This window comes from Emys orbicularis, chromosome 4 (genome assembly GCF_028017835.1).
Source record: "Emys orbicularis isolate rEmyOrb1 chromosome 4, rEmyOrb1.hap1, whole genome shotgun sequence".
NCBI lineage: Eukaryota > Metazoa > Chordata > Testudines > Emydidae > Emys > Emys orbicularis.
Window position 1 is genome coordinate 96915651 of NC_088686.1, and position 14217 is coordinate 96929867.

Genomic DNA, 14217 nt, shown 5'->3' on the forward strand with positions numbered 1-14217 from the left:
ACATGAGCTCCCAGTGCAACACTGGCCAAAAGGGTTAGTGCAATCTTCAATGCATAAACAGGGAAATCCTGAGTAAGATTACAGAGGTTATTTTACCTCTGTATTTGGCACAGATGCTACTGCTGCTGGAATACTATGTCCAGTTCTGGACATGAACATTTTTTTCAAGCTGTGTGCAGGGCCGTCCCTAGCCATTTGGGTGCCCTATGCAGCCCCCCAGGTCTACCCACCCTCCCCCAGGGTCTGGGAGGCAGGAGCTGTGGGGGGCCACTTTTGGGGGCCCCACAGGCAAAGAGTGGCCCCGGGGATTAGCGGGGGGCCGGGAGCAGCCCGCTCCACTTCCCTCGCCCCGGCCCCAGCCATGTCGCTCGGGGGATGGGGCTTGGGGGAAGGGATCCCCCACTCACCGGCAGTGGCGGAAAGCGGAGCAGCCGGGCCCCAGACAGCTCTACTCCACCAGCTCCCAGCCACAGTGCTCCGCTTCCCGCCGCCAGTGAGAGCCGGGGGCGGTCCTTTCCCAAACCCAAGCGACATGGCTGGGGCTGGGGCTGCGTCTCTCCGCTTCCTGCCGCCGGTGAGTGCAGGGGGCGATCCTTTCCCCGCACTCACCGACTGCGGGAAGCGGAGCGCCGCGCCTGGGAGCTGGCGGAGTAGAACAGGCTGGGGCCGGGTTGCTCCGCTTCCCGCCGCTGCCGGTGAGTTTGGGGTCACTGGGGGAAGAGGTGGAATGGGGGCGGGCCAGGGGCGGAGCAGGGGGGAAGGGTAAGAGGCAGGGTGGAGGGAGTTGTCCAGGGCCCCACACCTCCATAGGGACGGCCCTGCCCCTTGTGGAGGGGACGGCCGAGGGATAGGACTGGTCGCCGCGGCTGGTGCTGCTGCCACGTATGCAGCACGCAGCTGCCGAGGACACCATGAAATTTGGGGAAATTTGGTGCCCCAAATTTCATGGTGCCCTACGCAGCTGCCTATGCTGCATATGCCTAAGGACGGCCCTGGCTGTGTGTTTTGTTTTGTTTTAAAGTATATTGCCCAGTATTCAGGCAGTTTCTGAAAATGGATTTGCTGCTGGCTGCTAGTTAACATTAGAACAGTTCGACACTAACTTGACTGGAAAGCTGTTTCAGTAAATAAGACCCCAGGGGAGTTGGGGGTGGGGGAAGAGACTTGTTAGAGTATTAGCAATTTAGCATACAATGTCTCAGCCAGAGACAAGCAGTTAAATTGACAGTAAAAATGTTTCACAGTTAGTTCAGCAGAGACTCTAAAAAGTATAAAGTTTTTGGGAAATGGCCATGTGAGTGTGTTTTCCCTCTGCTTTTCTGCACCCAGAACCTGTTGTTAGATCTGGCTCACTGCTATTCACAGCTGACTGCTATTCTTCACCCGTTTTGTCTGATATACTAACTTGGATTTGGTACATTGACAATGCTTGCTCTGGTAGTTATAAGTTTTCGCAAAGCTGCACCATCACCAGCCTAGTTTTTGAAATAACATTTGCAAAGGCATTAACAAAACAAAGGCTTGGAAGAATCAAAGGCCATGATTCTTCCTGACATATTGTTTCATCTAAACATAGTCAATGCTAATTGGAGATTTATTTGGGGGTGAAGAAGATTGGCACCTTTCTACACTCTTCGCTTCAATGGTTACAATATTTCCAGAACTTTTGAAGCCCCAAGACCCAGCAGGCACCACCTGCAGGGCTAAAGCCCCACCCCACCAGGTGCTCCCCAGATCTCGAATTTCTGAAGATTGTTGAATGCAGCTCAAAGGGTCAGTAAATTTGGCCACCCCGATATATAGTCAGAGCTGTCCCTTGGGTACGGTGAATTGGGGTGACCGCCCTGGGCCCCGCGCTTTGGGTGGGCCCGCGCTTCTATAAAATCGTGAGGAATCGGGCGGGGAGGTGAGGCAGGAGGCGGGCAGGGGAACGGGGAGGTGAGCGGCAGGCAGGCGGGGGGCTGAGGAGGAGCCCCTCTACCAGAACCTCCCTCTCCCCCCGCAGCACCTCCTACCCGCCGGTGGACCCCGCTGATCAGCACCTCCCTCTCCCTCTCAGCGCCTACTGCCTGCTGCGGATCAGCTGTTTCGTGGCGTCAGAAGGCACTGGGGGGAGGGGAGAGGAGCAAGGGCACAGCGTGCTCATGGGAGGGCAGGGGGCGGAACTGGGTGGGGAAGAGGCAGGGCGGGGAGGGAGCGGAGCAGGGATGGGAAGAAGCGGGGTGAGGTTGGGGCCTTGGGGGGGAGAAGAGGTGGAGTGGGGGTGGGGGCAGGGGGGAGCACCTCCCGGCAGATTAGAAACTCAGCACCTATGTCCCAGGCCCCGCATCCCCTTAGGGATGGCCCTGTATGTAGTGCTGTATTTTGCCAAGAATACAGTATGAAGAATGATAAGACAGACAGAAATACAGTGTGAGATTCTTTGTGTGAAATTCTTTGTTCTCAGGACTCGTTTGATAAGCTGTTTTACATATATTGCCATAGCATTATAGGCAGGGTTCTCCAGAAGATGCAGATTGAGAAATACAGCTTTTCAAGAGTGGTATCTTTTACTAAAGCAGCTAAATACATTATAATATATATTTTATTACATATATCGTAGAGAGTGGCTGCATACATTAGGCTAATTTTATGGCATAACCGATGGTTCTGCCACTAAAAATATCACTTAGGCTATACAAATTAATTATATAGACCAACAAATAATATCAAATATAGATGTATGATACAAGGACCTGATCCAAAATCAGGACCTAAGGGACCAAGGATCTGATCCAAAATCCACTGAAATCATTCGAAAGACTCCCACTGTTTGGATAAGGTCCCATGTTATGTTTTGTGAACCATCATTTGCTAGCTGCTCATTATAACATTTGTAGTGATGCAAGCTAACACTATAGATAAACCAACCTTGTACTTCAAGACATAATTCTACAAGAGCTACCTACTGGAAGAGATCTATTATCAACTATTGTGCTTCAGAGTGGCTTCTGGCTGCTCTCAGGATAGAAGGAACACAAATATGGCTTTCAAACTCCTTTTCTCCTATGATTCTGCACTGAGGAAAGGCTAGGTGACATAGAATGGGTGGACCAGATATCTGGCCCCTGTCTTTTTCTCTGTATAGCACCTTGTAAACCTATGTCATTACATAGAAATATTAATTAATAATAATAAATAATGTTTCCAACCACTGACGGATCAAAGTGGATTTTCCATGCTGTTGAAACTTTTCTCCTTTTTCTGAATACAATTTCCTGTTTATTTCAGTGAAATAAAAAATCTCAGCTAACTGCACTCTTCCAGAAAGAAAATCAGTACACCAACCATACAAGAAAATAGGCTATAAGTTAACAATCCATTCCCTAAGAAAAATTACCCTCCCTCCCCCACATTCCTTCCCAAAACACTTCTGTCCAACAAACTCCTCACTTTCTGGTGGAAGAGAAGCAACTGGCAGTTACATACATATTTTATCCTCACTCTCAGGTCACATGACCCATGATTTTCCCAAGGGTTTAAAATTCTTTCAGCTTCCAAATCTCATGCCCGAGGCTGTAGCCTATGAGTGTAGATCTGTCATAGTTCTGGTTTCAGAGTAGCAGCCGTGTTAGTCTGTATCCGCAAAAATAACAGGAGTACTTGTGGCACCTTAGAGACTAACAAATTTATTAGAGCATAAGCTTTCGTGGGCTACAACCCACTTCTTGAGGACTTGCATTTATTACTTTATTTGAGTTCATTAAGGAAACATACTTAAATGGATTTTTTAAATCCTCTCTAGGTTTTAGTTAAGACAGTCTTGGTCTTTGATGGATCACTTTCACACCTGAAGTGAATAATTACAGAAACTATATTGTTTTTATTGTCGTGCCATGTTGTATTTAGAATCATAGTTCTGTGAAGTCTTTAACTAATTCATAAAAGGGTGAAAAACTGTGGGCCTATTTCAGTTTCACTCTGAAGTCAATGGGAAGTCCATGATGTCAGGTGGATTGTTAGTGTCCCTGTTAGCTACTTTGTGCTACCTAAGCTGGACAGGTCTTCACAAGGGTGTGGGCCATAAAACCCAATCCTTTGAGAGAGGTGAGATATGGTGGGCTGAATATTGGAGTAGAAATCAGAAACACTTGGCTATGACACTGATTCCCTCTATGGCTTTGAGAAAGTCTCTTTAATTTCCCTGCCTCAGTTTCCCCATCTGCAACAATGGAGAAGATACCTATTGTTCAATACAGGAAGGGTTAATTAATGTTTGTATGGTGCTTTCAATATGAAAATTATTGTGTAGTGCTAACTACAGCTACATGACATTTTTTTAATAGAACCCCAAACTCACCCCAAATCAAGTTGAGTTTGGTGTTCTTTTGCAGGCTCAACCATCAGCCAAGGCTGGAAGACTTGGACTGATGCAATTCACACTGTTTGGGCTAACTCACTGAGTAAGTCTCTTCTCTGAGCTTTTCCCAGGCATCATTTACATCTTCCTCTCCTGAAGCCATCCCTCTTCCCAAGCCTGCCAAAACCCAAAGGAATGTGACTCTTGTCCTGGGATGAGAGGCGTCTTTCATCTCTTCCCTGAAGCCATCAGTTAGACCACAGCCTTTCCTAGTCCTGATCAGACTTTGCAGGGTTCAGCAATTGGCCTGATTCCTTAATGGAGCAGCATGAGATGGTGGATGAGAAATTAATGTAGGAATCTAATGTGCCAGGGTCACATTGGGGCACAACACTTAATCCTTTGCATAGTAGTTAGCCACTGCTTTAAGTGCATCCACTCACTCCTATGGCATTCATGCCTCATGCATCATCTTGATCTTGTGTTGAGATCCTTGACTTCATTGCCTTGATTCAGTACTTATTGCATGGTTGTAGATATGCTTGCTGCAGCCACTTCTATTCCTCACCATGAGGATCGCAGCATTAGCCAAAGTTTCTCCATTGCTGCCTGACAGCACTTGCCTTGAAAATGGCAATGGCTCACAAAACAAGAATGAAACAAGAGGCATTATTGTGAATTATTCAGTTGTACCCCAAGTCCCACAATTGCATTGTGTTCCAGTAGGCATTCCACATGCAAAGCATGAAAAACCCCAGAGAGCATACAGAACAGTGGCTGAGCAATGCACCATGGGATGGGTGTCTGACCAGATTGCAGAATGTTGCAAAACTACACTGTGATGTGTGGCCCTAAGGTTACAAGTTAACATTAATTGATGCATGGTGTTCAAATTCATCATGTGACAGTTGTGGATCACGTAACACAGATAAACAAAACATGCCCCATATTAAAAGTATAGGCATGCCCTAAAACACTAAAGCACCTCCATCCTGAATCTTACTATTCTGTAATGAGTTGAATTTAAGGTCATGTCTGATGCAAAAGATGAAGTGGTAGATAAGATGTCAGAGATATTTCATTTTGGAGGTGGAATAACTTCTGTACAACAGCTGCCACAAAGGCAGGTGGCCAAAGCCTCAGCTGGTGCAAATTGGTATAGCTCCATTGACATCAGTGGACCTCTTCAGTTGAGGATCTGGCCCAGAGTCACAAGGGAAATGGATGGACATTGTGTCTGCTAATGTAATGTGACATATTGGCGCACACACATTCAATAGTGTAATGATCATAAAGTAAATATTAGCATCAGAAATATCAAGTGAATATTCCCTAAGGATACATCTCTCTACAGCCTCACAAAATCAGCTTGGCAACTTTGTGACAGGTACAATCTAATTGCCATATGTCTCTTGCATAATTACAGGAAAAGCTGTCCATGGTACTCAAATCTATGCACAGAAATGGCAAAAGATATGAGCACCACTCAGCATGAAAGCACCCAGAAACACAGAAGTAAAGTACATGCTAACTAGAAGAAGTGGTCCATCAACCAGTATTGAACACCATGTGTGAGGCAGCCACCTATAACACATTCCTTTTCCAAATCTGCCATTAACACTAACTGTTTGGCTTCAGACCGTTCTAGTAGTTTGTTGTGTTGCAGTTTTGTACTTCAAGAACCCATAGGATATTGGAATCATAAGCCAACAGTATGTGTTAATGAAGCACTTGTGAACTGCCTTTTAAAATCAGGCATTCGTTGAATTTTCTGATTTTGGATAACTCTTTCACATTGGATCAGTTTGGGATTGTGGTGTGTTATCAACCACTTTACCATATGTATTGTGATCTTCTGGAAGATGTGGAGAAGAATTGTCTTCATGATAGTCTCTTCAGTGAAATAATAGTTGAGTTGTCCACTGATGTACTACTGGGCTTAACAATCGGCATTCAATGTTTTGCCGTTGGAATTGATGTGAGGGAGATAGAATGCAAGATCACAATTGGCTTTGTTGTATTGACATAATTTGGTTGAATTGTAGCAGTGGAAAAGCCAGTAGGCAATATTTCCTTCGTAGCTATGTTGTATATAAGTAATGTTGCACTTTCACCTAATTTCCCATTCATGCACATAAAATATCAAGTTCCTTTTATCAACATGTCCATTCATGAAAAGAGTGTAATAAAATAAAAATCTGGTGTGTGTTAGCCACTGATGATAGCCTTTGAACCAAGAACAATCACATAATTACTCCAAAAATGGAGTTAGCTATTGACCATCTGCCAATAAAGATGAGTCCACAAACCACACTCACAGCCAGATATACAAAATCCAAATCCAAAGCACAGTAAAATTGTTCTACTGGTCCGATGATGCACAGAAATAATTAGAGATGTATTCAACTCAAAAAGATTGATTCTGGATCAAGATCTGACCTTTCCCAGATCTGGGGGTTTATTCAGCCTATTACAGTTACACAAGGCACCAGCTGTGAAGATTGGATCCCTATGCAAACTCCTAACGTTTGATGGTGTTCTGTTCTGGGCTATTGCTAGGGCCCATGTCTAATACTAATAATTAGAGCTAGGCAAAAAAATTGCATGAATAATTTTTTCACTGAATTTGATGCAAATTTGCCAAATAGTTTTTGCTATTTTTTTTCACTTAGGGACTGAGATGACATTCACAAAACAGCAGGAGGAGGTTGTAGCCTCCTTATAACTTTTAGCCCAATGTCTAGGCACTCACCCAGGATGTGTGAGATGTAGGTCCAGTTTCCTCCTCACCCCGTCTGATGTGAAGAAGGGATATTAGAACTTGGGTCTTCCACACTGTGGGACATCACCCTAGCCCCTGGGTGACTGGTTATTTTGGTGCGGGTCCCTCTGTCTCCTGTTGAAGCTGTTCCACTTTTTATGAATAATTATTCGAACAAGGACTTGAACTTGGCTCTCCCATAGCTCAAGAGAGAGCCCTAAGAACCAAGCAACAGCCATTCTCACTCTCTCTCTCTGGCCCAATGACTAGTCATTATCATTCTGAATGGTTGTGAATTGCCACTATGAATGACAATGGAATGCTACAAACCACTGTTTTACTGTATTTCCCACCCTTTCTTACCTACCCTTGCCAGCAGTATGAAAGTGGCCTTGCATCTTTCCCACAGCTTCCATTCTGTCTATATAGAATTGTCTGCCTATTTGCCGTTAAAGAAGTCTTCGTCAGACTAAGAGAATGAGGAATAAAATATCAAAACAAAGGGCTCATAAAAGTCTGAGGAAAAATATGTATAATGTGATACATATTTCCCCTTGTCAACAATACAAAAAATTTATAAAAGTTTCCAAGAGACATTGGCTTGTATGTATGTGCATGTACTTCTTTAAAATGTAGTTCTTTTTGTCTCAGAGGTGGCATATGTGGTAATTTGATGCAAGAATTGCCATGGTAAATATGTTTTCACTGAACAGCAGAATAAATAGCTACATAAAATCCATGCAGATTGGTGACTGGTGGTGAGAGGTACCCAAGGGCTGCCGTAATTCATACAATCTTTCTTTGAAAAATTCCCATTTGTTTCTTTTTATTCTATTAATTTAATATGTGTGAGAACTAGGAACATATTCTTGGCTCCAGTCCTTTGAATGTATACACACTCAAGCAAGCAAGTGTGTCTTTGTGTGTGCAAGCATAACTGGGAAAAGTTTAAACATTATTTCAGAGTAAACTGGGGTGACGACAACATTCATTTTTATAATAAACATTTTGAGCCTGATGCTCATTTTGCTTATACTAGTGCAAACCAGAAGTAATCTCATTGAACTCAGTGTAAAATTGGTATAAGCTAGATCAAACTGAGGCCCAGAGTTCCTGCATAGAAACAGTACCTTTTTATACCTTTTAAGGAAAAGCTGATGTGCTACTAATAGGACATGAAAATAGATCTAACCTAGACAGCTAATTGTGTAGTAGGCTAATTTACTGGCCTTTCACCACTTAAGGCCTGAATTCAAATTTGCCTCAGGTCATAAGTAAAGATAAACTTGATGGTCTGATCTTTGTGTACTTCTTAAAAGGGCTGCCTTTTTGGTCCAGTTCATGGACTCTGCTCAAGGGAGACTCAGATGCTGCAAGCCATAGCTGAAGTGCATCAGCAGAGGTTGTGGGTACATTGCATAGAAGCTGCCTGTATCAGGTCTGTTTTATTATTAGCCCCCAGTTTCAGGAACACTACATTCACTCAAAAGTATTTCAGAGAGAAATGGGGAGAAAAAAACCTGAACAGCAGAGCTATTACACATTACTTTAAACATTATTTTGAAATGTGTTTACTGCAGCTTGATAATGTATCTTTGTAATTATTTTTCATGCATTTCGTTAGAGGGGCACTTGACTGAGGGTTTCAAAATTATGAAGGATGTAGTGAAAACTGAACAGTCTTTTTGCCCTGTTGAATAGTATGAAAACAAAGGCCAAACTTTTCAAAATAGGGTGTCCAATTTTAGGTACACACTTGATAAAATTTGTTCAAAGACCTGTGGTGGTGGTGGTGATGGTGATGATGATGATGATGATTTTTATTAATAAGGGGAATTACTTTTTATCTTTCTGTGGTGTTGGGGGAGAGAGAGAGAACGGGAAGGGAAGGATTATTTTTTCTATTTATAAAGAACTACACAGTGGACTAGGAGAATTATAGGGGATTTTGCCCTCTTCTGAAGAACAAAGTGGTGGACAGTGGTGGATTCAGGATGCCAAACTAGGTGGTCTCAACTGGTAAGAAAAATTCTATGCCATTAACTCCTTTGCTAGGTATTTTCATGTGATTTTTGTGACTCTTTTTGGATATTTTTTGGAACATGATCTTCCTTATGAACAAAGCATGTTTATACAAGTTCTAGCTCTGCTATTTCAAATAAGTGTATTACTTAATGTCATGGATGCCAGAAAACCACCCATTTAGCTTTTGCTTGAAGTAAACCAATTTTGTATTCCCCTATTTTGAAACACGGCGCAGCAAGTTTTATGTATATCCAGACATTTTTTTAAAAATCTTGAAAAGTACAAGAAAAATCTGACATCTGCTACTGTAACACAAATATTTTTGAATAAATTTGACTTCCTAGTGATTACTAAGTTATCTATCAGCTGATAAATAGTTAGTTTCCATACAATAAGCAGAGTTGTATTCTGTGTATTCCTTCCATTTGTCATCTGTTGATAATTTAAACTAGCAGTTCATAATGTTTTATATGCAGAACTTGCTCCAATTCATTTTGGTAGTCATGAAAAACAAACCATAATCATCTTCTCAGCTGTAAAGCCAGTGCAGTGCAATATATCATAGCTGTGCCCTAATGAGGAATTGGGAATGAATGGGAGAGCAATGAGAAGCCTCATAAATGTGAGAATGGATATATAAGGCATAGCAAAAGATAGGCTATATTGTAATATCTGCACATCCCTCAGGTGAGTTGTAAGCTAAAATGACAAATAGTCTCATCCTTCCCTTCTGCAGAAATATTGTGGGGTTATTTTTGTTTTGGTTTTTGTGATATGTGCATGCAGGAACATGTGCAATCGCAAAAATTTTGCTTGGTTTGATAAGAGAACATTTCCCTCGAGGAGTGGTCCACTTTCACTGAAACCTTGTAGCATATTCCCATAAATATCAAGGAAATGGGACAAATTGTGGATTTTCAACAATATGAAAACACTCAAATCTTGAGTCTTGTGGGACAAATCCAGCCTCCACCTCTGAGGCTGTGGAGGTCCCCCTGACAGTAATGCAGTGTGGTTACATTCAGCAAAGAGGGGGCTGGACTTTGAAGGCATGCATTCTCTGCAGGGCACAGAGCCCAGATAGGTCTTGGATTTGGGGTTTGGTAGTGGGATGAAGTATCTTCTCTGCTGAATTGAAACAGACACTGCAGAGCTGTTCCATAACCTATGGTGGAAAATTCACTGGCTCTTGACAAAGATATCCAATGTGAGCCTGCTATAGTTCCATGGACTGGGGCCATATTAAATTGTTTTACACATCTCTAATTATGGGGTTGATCACCAGAGCTGAATGATGTTAGCATGATCACAGGAGTCACTCTTTTTTATATACATTTTAATGCCTGCATACTCTGGTATATAAAATGATATTCTTATTTTTAATTAAATTAAAATGTAGCTGTTAATCCAATTTTTTTAATTTCTAACCTATTCACAGATGAGCGCCCATATAAAACATGCCTTTAAGTATGTATGACCAGATTCTCCCCACTTTACTTGTGTTGAATAGTACGTACTCCATATAGTCCCATCAAAATCAGTGGAGTAGGTACTACTCAGTATGAATAATGATAGCAAAATCTGGCCCTTAATATTTAGGAATTTTTGTCTGCACTATTTTCCCCCCTTTATTACATTTTAACTGAAGAGACCTGCACAATTGGCTAAAAATCGTGTATGAGATAAAATCCTGTAGCAACTTTTAAGTAACTTTCCATTTCAACTTGATCTTTTTATCATCCTCAGGCAGCATTTCATTGATGTGTTCAGAGATGGGGAACAGGAAGGGTGCCAATTGATGATAGCTTTTCAAAAAGAAAAAAGAACTGGAGAACGTGGTGTTTTTCTGGAATAATGGTCTTCCTCAAAAACCCTGACTCTCCTTGAGCTGCAGCAGCTTCCTATCGTTTACTTAATGCGTCAACACAGCTAGAGTTGAAGCTGTTATAGGCTTTAGGTTCCATTTGTCTCCAGCTTGACAAGGTAGCCCGGTAACAGTTATATAACGCAACAGAAAGAAAAGTGATGAAATGAATTGTAACATTTCCGTATTCTTTTTGTTCCAGTTTTCTGAGGAACATGTAGGTATTGTACAACGCTGGATGATGACGTTTATTATTCCCAGTTTATATGCTCCTAAAATGGTGGTCACTGTACAAACCTTCTTTTTTGCAAGTCACTGACTTTACCGCTATTTTTGCCATATTCCATGTAGTTAGTGTAGAGCAGCGGTTCTCAAACTTTTTTTTTTGCGGACCACTTGAAAATTGCTGAGGGTCTCGGTGGACCACTTCATGATCTTTCCAAATGTTGTTTGTACCATTAGCTAACTATTGTAAAGCGCTTTGGATAAAAGTGCTATATTAAAAAAAACCTTAATACTAAACTCTTTTTGTTCTACAAATAAAAGCACACAACTCATATTTTGATATCAGTAGTCTTACCTTTCTAATGTGATGGATGTGCCCTCTCTCCCCAGCTGCGGCAGCCCCCAAGCTGGGGCTGGGAAGGAGGCGGGTCTCTTCCTCTCCCCCCCGCCGCGGAAGCCCCCGAGCTGGGGCTAGGAAGGAGGGGGTTCTCTTCCTTTCTCCCCCACCATGGCAGCCCCCGAGCTGAGGCTGGGAAGGAGGGGGGTCTCTCCCCTGCCACAGCAGCCACAGAGCTGAGGCTGGGAAGGAGGGCCATCTTTCCCTGGAGCCACAGCCCTGGAGCTGGGGAAAGGTGCCTCTTTGGCCACCGCAGCCTTGCACGTCCCAAATTCCCCCCATCCCCTTTTCTCACCCTACTGCCCCTCCCATCTACCCCGTATTCCCTATTACATGTGTGTCTTCTCCAGGGTCCAGACACCTAATTAGTGGAGCCATGCCTGCGCGGCTCCACTAATTAGGCAGGTGGCCCTTCATTCTCTTGTGTGCAGCCACCCAGGTGCGCACCTTAGAGGGAAATATCCGCGGACCACCTGAATGGAGCATGCGGACCACTGGTGGTTCACGGACCACAGTTTGAGAACCTCTGGTGTAGAGAATTGCACAAATACTGACACAGTGTTAATACTTGCAATCAACAACTGCAAAGGTTTTTATGATGGCCACTGTTTACTTACTGCATTCACACAGTCTGGGAACATCATTGATCAACAATATTGCTTCCCTTATGCTTGCCCATGTTTCCCTCATTCCCTTCCCCTCTATAAAAGTCCTTTCCTTTTATTTACTGTGAATGTTCTTTTGCCCATGTGCATATTCAAGCTTGCAGGTTCTGAATGAACTCACCCAAATCAAATCAAATCTGTTTTAAAAAAAAGAGAGAGAGACTGCTTGGGTTTTATCGTATGTCAGAAAAGATCATTCCTGGCACTTTTGTTAACAACATATCTTTATAAACAATGTTATGAATCACAACATAATATTGTCAGTCACTGGTATTTCTGTATCCAGATGGGTGTAGTTACCATTTCCTTATGTCCAGAACAGTTTGTGTGTTGGGGGGGAGCACTTTTTAAACTGATGTGCTCTTCTAATGAGTGTACGACTGATCCACATACATTTAGCTGTTGCAGGCTGAAGACTGATTATGATCACAGTTGCCAATTTTCATGCGGTAAATAAGCACCCCGACTTTCACAATAAGCCAAAAAATCAAGCTAATGCCATTTCAAAACAAGGCCAAAACAAGGCAATCCCTAAGAACCCCAACACTCTGTGACTAGATCCCCCCAGCGTGCAGTCTGGGACTGTGGTGGGCCTGCTGTGCACCCCTGACTCTCCCCCCTGCCCCCCCTGCCCCTCTTGCCCCTGCTTTCCCAGAAGCCGATCAAAAAAAAGAAGCAACAAGCTACAAGCCAAAAACTAGCCAGCAAGCAACTCACAAGCCAATTAAATCAAAAACAAGCCCAATTTCTGCGTTGTTTTTTTTTTTTTTTTTTTTTTTTTTTTTTTTTTTTTTGCGGGTTTGGCACAGCTGATTATGATATGGATGTGGAGCTGAATTTTATGACAGCATGTTTTTTTTTAATCAAGTACTTGTGTAACCATGTGTGAGTGTGCATAAGCACTTGTTATTACATGCTTATTACACTTAGGGAATCATGGTGTAAACAATGTCGTCTTTATCTGAATGCTTCCAAATGAAGCTTCAAAGAGCTTGCTTCTGCTATGTTTGAATTTGATCAATTGTGCTACTCTCTGCTGCTTCAGTGGGAATATTTTTTTTTTAATTTGTTTTTGGCTTGGGTTACCCTTTTTTGTAAATTCCACAGTTTAAACTTTGCAATTTTACTGTAAAAGACAAACTTCCACCAGCACTATGATTAGAGAATGTTTGGTTACGTATGTACTTGAGTACATACTAGCATCTGATGGATAAACAGAATTATCATCTGCCCAGAGGACAATGCTATATTCCTCATTGTCTTACTGCAAAGAGCCATCTATAAAGCTTTGGTGGATCTATTGATATCTTTTTCTGGATACATCTGATTTCTAGAACAGAAGTGTCCCATTAAAGGCCAGATCCTGCAGTCCTTACTCAGGCCAACCTGATCAATGGCAGCGTTGAGGGGCTAGGTCTGCAGTTTTATTCACTCACTCCGGAGCTGACCAACAGAGAAGAAAAAATCCCCATGCATAACCCGTTTAATAAATTCAGAGAGTTTAAGGCCAGAAGGGACCTTTAGATTATCTAGTCTGACCTCCTGCATATCACAGGCTATTAAATTTCACCTAGTTACCCCTGTATGTTAGGCTAAAGCATATGTTTCTTTCCTAAAGGTACCCTGTCTTAATTTGAAGGCATCCAGTGGCAGAGAATCTACCCCCTTACCTAGGTAGTTTGTTCCAGTGGTTAATCACCCTCAATGTTAAAATTATTGTGCCTATATGCCGTTTTTCTGAAAGAACGGAGCCTGGGCAGAATGTGGCAATCAGTGATACTGGCATAGTTCTAGAAATGGACTAGTTTAGTTAACTCGTGTTGATGCTGTAGGCTAGATAGAGATCTCTGCAGCAACAGAGCAAAATACCGCAGGGGCCACATATAAATGGTAATTTAATTTCTCAATGGTAGACTTTATTGAAGACTATTTAGAATCCAG

General features: G+C 42.6%; 1 protein-coding gene across 1 annotated transcript in view; it reads left to right on the forward strand.

Annotated features, from left to right (window-relative positions):
* Nucleotides 1-14217, forward strand: part of SPON1 (spondin 1) — a 340693-nt gene that overhangs the window by 193270 nt on the left and 133206 nt on the right. The gene's annotated exons all lie outside the window — the stretch shown is intronic.